Consider the following 10,224-nt stretch of genomic DNA (forward strand, 5'->3'; position numbering starts at 1 on the left):
ACACACACACACACACACACACACACACACACATATACATGCTGTCCGACAGCCTGCAGACGTCCTTTTTCACACTATCAGAGGATTGCATGGTCTCATGGAGGGTCCTCAAGGCCCTGCTCTCTACATGTTTTCTCATGTGTGCACACACACGCACACACACACGCACACACACACACACACACACATACATACATGCACACACACACATTCGCACACACACACAAACACTTATACATGCACACACACATACATGCACACACACACACACGCACACACACACTAACATACTCACAAACACATACACAACACACACATACACGCTCGGACAGCCCTCAGGGAGCACTGATAACTTATAAATAACGCGTGCAGATCGGCCTGATAGCTGCTGCTGGGTTGTTATGGCGGTGACTAATATCAGCCTTTGCTGCTCTCGACTCGAGGGCAACTCTCCTGTGCCTTCTCCAGACTCACACACACTCACACACATACACACACACACACACACACACACGTGCGGAGCCATGCATGACGGTTCGTTACTGCAGCAGTTTTCCTCTTGCGACTCCGGTCCGGCGGCCTGTGGTACTCATGCAATGCGCTGCCTCAGTCGTGCAGTGTGGAAACGGGCACAGAATGTTCTGGATCCTGACAGTGGGTCGTGACACATTCACACACGCTGAATATCCTGACCGCATTCTCCACAATCAGGTGACAGGCAACAGGACAGAATGTTCAAAACACAAATGAGGCGCCATGACTCAGTACCCTGTGTTGACACTGAGATGCACCCGCTGCATTCAAATCAGAATGCCCTTAGCGCAATCTATTGCCCTGCTATAGAATGCTCTCGGGGGGCAGAAAGTTAGATCTGTATGAAATCCTCATCAGTTGGTTTGTTTTCATTTTTTTTTTTATCTATGGGGACAGGGGTAGGTTGACCTTAGGTCTCCCCACTAAGGGCCAGAGGTAAGGGGGGCGGGGGAGTTTATCAAATAGGGCACTTTGTACAGTACTAATGGAATTAGTCAAATCAGTCACACTATGAAAGGCTACCAAACAAACCATATCATACACATCAACACTGCGAATATATAGTGTTGCACTGTGCTGCTGTTTTGTGTGAAATAATATAAAATCAGTCTCTGCATCACCAAGTTAGTACAGAATGGTGATTTTTTTTGTTGTTGGTGTGTGTGTGTGTTTGTGTGTGTGTGTGTGTGTGGGGGGGGGGGTTGCTAGGCTAAAGCTAGGACAGCCACTGTGTTTACATTCATCTGAGCCGCAAGATCAGATGAAAATGAGGTAATTCCACTAACTTCTAGTAGCCAAACGGTTAGTCTGAACTCTGACAGCTGATACTGATTATTCAGTCAAGCACGTGTAGGTGATTGTGAGTTTCACCCCATACTGAGAGAGGGCATCAGTATCAGTGCATCCATCTCAGAGGACCCACAGTACTATTATCAGTGAGTGAAAAGGTGTGAATGACCTCCAGCACTCCTGCTCCATACTTACACCTGCTGAGGTACTTAGGAGAAGTACTTAGGATACTTATTTTTGGAACATTGACACCAGCAATTACTTCCAATGCCTCTACCAAGAACTGTCAGTAGGTTTAATGGGTTTTGGCAAGAGGGCAACTGGTCATAGACTTTAGGAAAATGTACCAGGAAGAAGGCAGGGAGATGAGCCTCTGAAATGGTCCTCACACTTTGACTTCCAGGACACTGCATTTGATTGCCAGTAGAGGATTGTCTGACCCTTATCTCACTTGACATTGGCCTGTAATCAGCAAAATGTCAGATATGTGTGTGTGTGTGTGTGTGCTTGCGTGGTTGTGTGTGTGTGCGTGTGTGCGTGTGTGCGTGTGTGCGTGTGTGTGTGTGTGTGTGTGTGTGTGTGTGTGTGTGCGTGTGTGCGTGTGTGTGTGTGTGTGTGTGTGCTTGTGTGTGCATGTGTGTGTGTGTGTGTGTGTGCATGTGTGTGTGTGTGTGTGTTTGTGCTTGTGTGTGCATTTGTGTGTGTATGTGTTTGTGTGTTTGTGTATGTGTATGTGCTCGTGTGTTTGCGATTGTGTGTGTGAGTGTGTGTGTGCGTGTGTGTGTGTGTTTCTGTGTGTACACTCATGTCTGTGTGTGTGTTCGTAAGACTGATTTGCATTTTCAGGAACATTGTGATCCGACCCTCAATTGACCCTGGTATTAACCTGTCTGCCAGCATCTCAGGCCCCTGCCGAGTTATCTAGTAAAACAATTAAAGGTCTGTGTATTTGAGCACGCATCTGTCTTATTGCCTCCACTTTCCAGGAATCTGACTCAGTGGACCGTGGCCCAGAGAGCCAACACCATCACAGGGCAATCAGACATCACAAGCTCTTAGGCCAACTCTTTTATATGACCCCTCACCGGCTCACAGGCTCAAGATGGCAGTCATTGTACGCTGATTGTGCTGAGTCAGGTCTATTCCAGTTTTTATACTGGCTCATGCTTTTAGCTCCTTCTCTACTGTGACAGTACACACTCACCCCCACAACCCCAGTCTCCGCAACCTAAACAGACATGCTAGCAACAGATGTTAAAGCGCCCATTGGTTTTAGCCATCTTGCTACACACTGACCCTCCGACACCTAAACAGACATGCTAGCAACAGATGCTAGCGGCGCCCATTGGTTTTAGCCTCCTTGCTAGCACGCTCACCTCCCATCCCAGAGGCTTAGAGTTTGAGTCAGGTGTGGGACTGTGTGTCCACACCACGCAAGTTACATTAGTGCCGTGACCCAGATTGGGAGTGAGGTTTAGGGGGAAGAGTGTGACGGTTACGTTAAGAGCCGGTGTGTTGTGTACACAAGCACTCTAATGTTCATTTCTGTATCATGTTAGTCCGGGATGACTGCATTGCTCTCACACCGTAGGATGCTGCGTGTTAGCCCATGGCAGAGTAGATCTGGAGGACATCCATACTTCACCATCAGTGCTTTTAATGCTGGGCTTTCAGACCGCTGACCCTCCTCAGATTGCACTGGTGTCATAAGAAAAGAATCTCGGCGTGTCTATGTTTTACTTCCTCAAAAGAATTCTCACACATTGGCAGGTAGTGGTGAACTATTAAGAGTTAGAAAGTACAAGTAAGTAAGAGATGGTTAGAACAATACAAGTTTTAAATCTAATTCTAAATGTATGGTCATTAATTGGATTCGTGGGATTTGTTACTACCAATCAAATCAAATCAAATCAAATCAAGAAACGAGAGAGTCAAATACATACATTTATCTGCTTGACATGTTTTATAAGGTGCAGTTCCACGGTCATGGTGCTTTTCAGTTGTACGGGAAGACATTTGGCTCCCTCTAGTGGTCATTATGAGTTCACAACGTGCGAGAGCTGTTTTTCTTACCAAGCATTTGGCAGTGTTTTAAAGTTATCAGAAAAATAAATCTGCGTACCGGTATACATTTTTTCACAAGTGACAATTTTGTCCACTTCACCTACTGTCAAATGACAAAAGATTATACACCAAAATTCTTTATCTACCCATCAACAATGGCTCTTTTTCCATCATCTGACAAATGGTCCTGTGAGAATATCATGAAATATAGTGGGAATAAAACAGTATGTAAGAGTTAGCGTGTGTGTGGCTTTGGAGAACTTTAAATTCTTCTATGTAGACAAGTGAAAAAAACAAACAACAACATATTTTCCTTAAGGAGTAGGGCACTGCAGTATTGGCAATGTTACAGCAATTCTGCACCACATATATATAGAATAGAATAGAAAAGAATAGACTTTATTTGTCATTGTGCATTAGATACACAACGAAATTTGTTTGTGCAAACACTAAAAAAAGTGCAGTTGTGCTGGGTGGAGGGTAGGAGGGTAGTGTGATTATTAAGTTCTGTGATGGCCCTGGGGATGAAACTGTTCTGTAGTCTGGAGGTGAGGGCTGTAGTGGCCCGGTAGCGCCTGCCAGAGGGTAGCAGGGTGAAGGGATGGTTTGCGGGGTGAGTCTCATCCTTTAAAATGACACATGCTCGACGGAGGCAGCGCGTCCTAAAGATGTCGTCCAGGGGACAGTGTTGGGGAGGTTACTTTAGAAATGTAATTCGTTACAGTTACAGGTTACCCTGTTAAAAATGTAATAGTAGTGTAACTATTTGAATTACTTTATCTGAGTAACGTAACTAATTACTTTTTGATTACTTTTTGATTACTTTTCAATTTCTGTGATACATTTCTGGTAGGTTGTTAGCAACTGAAATTCAGATCGCTGCATGCACAGGCATGTAGGCCTACTAGCAGACGTGATGGCGCTGTAGACGTGATAGAGACACAGAAAGTTCTGGATCAAACTATTGTGGAGGGAAATGACAACGGGGGTGTTTGTACAGTAGCCAGAAAAACATGCAAAACAGTTTTTTGTTTTTTTTTAAATATACATTTGAGCAAGGTTTTGCTGACAGTATTAAGATGTAATTCAAATTGTAATTTTGAAAAATGTCGTAAGTAACTGTAATTGAATTACACATTTCTCTCCAGTAACTGTAATGTATTAGTGTTACATTTATTTTGTAATTAAATTACGTAACGCAATTACATGTAACTCGTTACTCCCCAACACTGCCAGGGGAGGCTGTGGAAATCCAACTATTCTCTCAGCAGACCTTATGACTCGACTGAGGGATTTCCTGTCCTTGTCTGTGCAGTTGACGTACCATGCAGTGATACAGTATGTGATCACACTTTCAATACAGCAGTGGTAAAAAGTCTTAAGCAGCTCGGGAGACACATATACTGTGTGTGTGTGTGTGTGTTTGTGTGTGTGTTTGTGCTTTATTATGCAGTGAGCATACAGTCTGATGCTGCCAGGCATAAACATAAACAGGAATGGACTGAAACACACTCACACAAACACACACACACAAACATACAAACACACACATACACACTACTTTAAATGTAATACACTCAAGACCAGACACACCAAACAGGACAGATCCTGTCATCGCTTTGAGTGTGTGTGTGTGTGTGTGTGTGTGTGTGTGTGTGTGTGTGTGTGTGTGTGTGTAAATAAAGGAAAACTCTTCCTGATATGGAAAACTGTACGCTAAAGGGACACTGTAACACTGGATTGCAGTGAAGCTAATGATTATTATCGCCATGTGTGTTTGAAGGTTAGTCTTTCACGAGCCGAGCCTCAAGTCTCAAGTCTCCATTTATCCTAAATGGCAGTATTCATATTTAAAGAAACGTGACTCTCTAATGTACTCCAAGGAATGACAAGAATAGTCTGTTTAATATATGTGTGTACGTGCTCTACCAACACAGGTGTCATTGTTCTTCTTAGCTCAGGCATTCCAACATGGCTTGGCATATTTCAAATAGCTCTGAACAAAAGCCAAAACCCTTCTCCGTGAATAAACACTGCAGCAGATCTGTCTGTCAGCCAAATGGAGAACACAAATCCTCATTGTTGATCATTAAAACAAGTTATAATACTAATAACTAGAACAACAACAATAACAACAACAACAACAGAACAGTCTTGGGGGAAATCTAAGAGGTACTGTGTCCACAGACAACCTTGAATGCTGTCACTAAATAAAAGCCCAATGGCCTGGGTACAGTGATTAGACTGGCTGTGAGCCATGGGCAGTCAGCGCTGAACTGGACTACTCCTGCTGCCAGTTGAATAGTGCTGAGAGCAGCATCTACAGGTCATTCTCAAGCCCTGCATGTACTGCAGCAGCACAGAAGCCTCTGAGGGACTCAGGCCGTGCTGCGGGGTGCGAGCAGCAGACTGCACAAGGCTGGAGACTTCTATTGACCCAGCTGCAGCATGCTTTTATCACCCTGGAGGCTGTAGAATGGAACCACAGAAACCTGGGGTTGGCCATGATTTCACAGAGTGTTGTGAGAGTATGTCCTGCCCTGCACTGGACTGCACAAGCTAGGGGTAATGTCCTCTACTCAGAAACAATAGTAGCAGGTTTAGATGATGACTCGCTGACAAACAATTTTTGTCGCTTTGAGTACTTTGCCACCTTTTGCTGTGACCAAGTCCAGTTGGTGTAACAGTTTTCATAAAAACAGATTAAGATTAAGAGAATGAATTGGCTCCTTGGAGGTTAAAGGTTAAAGTTTAAAACCCCGCTACTGCTACTGCGAGGTAACATTAGCATAGCGGTTCAGGGGTGGGTGGCCTTTCAAAATGTCCGCCAGCAATGTTGGGGAAAAAAGTGATACAATGTGGAGAACTGTGAGAACAATGTCAGCCCTCATCATGTGGTTCCAAGCAGACTGTAATATCTTTGGCAAAGCAGGATGCCCTGCTGTAATTTAATGGAAGCGTGCCTTTTGCCAGAGTCAGACTCTAGATACTCCTCAGTCCACCACTGTGAAATGGTTCATCTACAAGCATAATGATAAAGTGATGGATTTGATTTGGTCTGTGGACTCCGACTCCCAGAAAACCTCGGAGTGGACACCGACTCCCAGAAGACCTCAGAGTATACAGCAGCCCGGGTCACCCAAGGCCCATGTTCTTCCCTTTCAGAGATCTTCTCTCAAGCCAGAGGTCAGGTCATATTTTAAGGCACTAAAAAGATTGATCGACAAGTTACAGATTGATTATATGCATTTACATGCTCTTTGAAATACTTAAACATGTTCGTCTCATTGCTCTGATAGAGGCAGCGGGAGGGGAAGGAGATCTTAAGGAGACTGAAAGAGCAGCCCATGGGTCTATAAAGGACTCTAACACTTGATGCACCTTAATATGGAGATATATGGAGATATATTGCTTTTTAATTTTTTTTTGTTTTATGTATGATATTTATGAATCTATTTATTAATTGTTATTTATTATTATTTAGCTGTGTAAGAAGTCTGTTGCTGCCTCTACTGTCTCGTTGTCTTTGTGGCAATGACAATAAAGTACTTTGAACTTGAACTTTGAACTATACCAAAGATGCAAGATGAAGAGAGCCGATCACAGAGCTTATTTCAACTGGTCATCACATGCTGTTTGATGCTCATTGTCCTGGACATATCATGAAATCCTTGATATATTTTGTTCCTAAAAAAATAACCACTAAGACGTTGCCTTTTAATGCATTTTAGTTCCTTTCTTTTCTCTGTTTCAGTGCTCAGTGTCAGCTGTGGTAACTGTAAAAATCGACTGTAATTTTGTCCTGAACTCTATGTCAAAGTCGATATAAAAGTCGATATTAATGAATCAGGAATGCTGATGTGTAGAACAGAGGAATCCAAAGCCAAGCACAAACTAAGGACATTCTTAAGTTGGCAGGATATTCACAAAAACACAGAATGCTCCAAGAGGGTACGTAATTCTACTGACTACTATTAGTGTTGTAGATATAAAGTATGTAACTCACTTATGACACTACAGAATGATAAACTGTCAAAACAATTAGACAAGGTTATTGGTCTAAGTTTCAGCCTCACCCTGCACCTGCCCCTAAGTAACATACCATAGTTACTTCACTGATAGCATGTGAACGCAAACCATCCGTTTACATTATTCGCCTGTCAACAGCAGTTGATATTGTATAAGCAGCCAAACGTACACATGTGTGTGTGATTAGATATGGCACAGAACATTGTAGACTTCACTTGGGTTTGTCTGAGTTTGCCGCCGCTGTGCCCAATTCTCCCACTAGGTGGCAACATGAGCCAGTATCAGACAGGAGAAAGAAAAAGTGGAAATGCTTTGTATTAGTATGTTGCAGACCTTCTTCAATGTGGTGGCATCGAACTACCACAGAAATACAACTATCAACACAAATGAGATCACAAACTAACCAATCCTTTAAAATTCAACAAGAATATGCTAATTTCTATTATAATGCCTAAAATGATTATGACACTATAGTGACTTCTTAACAGCATGTACCAAATAAAGATCATTTTTCCTAATCTGCTATGAAAGGTTCTCGTTGACACTATTGGATTTGAGTGTGTGTTATTTGTATTACAGCAGCATTAACATTCGACATTCGTGCCTCTTGAACCATCAAACTAAAGAAAAAATAGTTCTCCCACCTTATCTCTTACAAGTCAACTACTTACATTTTCTGGACCGCGGTCAAAAACATGTTTATGCAAACCTTTTTTGGTGCAAGTAAAAACACCTAAATAAGCACTACCAGAATTAACACTGAATGTAGTCCAGTTGAATACATGACATTTATACGGATCATGACTTAATTGTTCTTTGATGAATGAAGGAATTTATCCATGAGTCCAGACACAGTTTTGTTTTTTGTTAGTTACAATGTCTGCTTGTATGTGAGTATCTTTGCGCTGCTTGAAAATTACTTTTCCAGTAGCCTACATTGAGTGCAGATGTTTTTGTTCCGCTTTTAACAATGTTCAACTGATCAACAGAAGGTAACAAAGTTGTTCAGATTTAGCCTCCTGAGATAAAAGAAAGATTTAGCTAAACTAAGGAGTCCTTAAGTGGTGATCAGTTACGCTGAGAGAGAACGCTGCATTACTGCATCAGGCAACATATCTGAATGCAAGTGTGCCATCTTGACATCTTGACGAAGTTTGAATTTAAGCGGGGGAATCCACCTGTCCATTACAGAACAGGCAGTCAACATATTAGATCAAGCCGGAGAGATACATGCACAACCAGAGGAACCATACACCACACACACACACACACACACACACACACACACACACACACACACACACACACACACACACACACACAGACAGACATACATACATACACTCACAGGCAGACACATACACACACACACACACACAGAGAGAGAGAGAGAGAGAAAGACACACTCACTCACAGGCAGAATCACACACTCAGGCAGACACACACACTCACAGAAGGTATTCATCATTGCCAGCTAAATCAACACAGGTGAACATATCAATGTAACGACATAACATCCAAATGAAAACATTGCCTATTGAAAGCAACAGTTGGGAGTTTGGTTTAGAAGTAGGCCTACATCTTGCATTACAGTTTCAGAGCTCTTTCTGGTGGAATTTTTTCCCCCCTTTACTTCCTGAGAAAGAAGGTTCTACCAAACATCTCTTCAAGGGCAGTTGATGTATCAGTTCAATAGAATTCCATGTAGGGATGCACAGATACCATTTTTGTTTAGACCGAGTTCAAGTATGAGTAGGCTACTTACACCTGAATACCGACATGAGTACTTAATAATTTGCCTATGGTCTTCTTTCAATGTATCCTACCCAACTGTTTCCAGGAGGCATAGGGCAGTAAAAATGAGCAGATAGTCATAAAATCTTGCTCTCAGCTGTCTGCTGTAGGCAAATCGGAAAGGGGAACACAAAATTACAGAACACCTTCTGAATGCAACCAGAAGTTTAAAGTAAAGCGTTGCTATGAAGTGGTATCGATGCATGGTATCGGAGAATTTTTATGAGTATGAGCACTGTATCGGTCCGATACCTGATACCTGTATCGGTGCATCCCTACTTCCAAGCCTACAAAACATCAGGACATGGCTCAGAATTAGCCTACCTAAGGACTAACATGCCAATCTTAAAGAACATCAAAGGTCTGTGGTCGGAAACTGGAAAACGTAGCTTACAATCAGCTACCAAACAATACCAAGTCTCATCGTAAAACACTCAGTCACAGCTCGAGCAAATTATCTATATTTGATGTGATGAAGTCATCTCTATTCCTCAACTAAAAAAGAAAAATTGATTTCTGAGTTAACTGGCATACATCAACGCAAATAACCTTAGGACCAATTAAAACTAACCGGAAATGTGGCATCAAGCTTTATTGGTCAACGCTCTGTGCGTTGTCCTGACTCAGGACTCCTGAGTTGTGTAGTTTACTAATCTATTAATTGAACACCACCACACAAAATTCAAACCATCCTTTAACTGACTACGCTATTTTGTATTTCCTGCCCTCTCTCAAATCATGTTATTTCCTCTTCCTTTCCAATTTAGAAGTCTAAGCACAGGCTAATGTCAGATCCAGTGAGTGGGCGGGACTTTCGGTTCTCTGTGCCTGTACCGACCATTAAAAAAAATCTGTTGAGTGGAAGTACTGTGGAAGCCAGCTAACGTAAGCTAGGGCTAACGCCGTAGCCAATTTGCCCAACCGAGGCAGGTATTTTTAGTTGGAAGGATAAAGAAACAACTAAAGGGAGCACACGCTTCCGATGCTCGTATTTCCTCCTGGATATCTCAATGG

The sequence above is a fragment of the Sprattus sprattus genome (assembly GCF_963457725.1).
Source record: "Sprattus sprattus genome assembly, chromosome: 18".
Classification (NCBI taxonomy): Eukaryota; Metazoa; Chordata; class Actinopteri; order Clupeiformes; family Clupeidae; genus Sprattus; species Sprattus sprattus.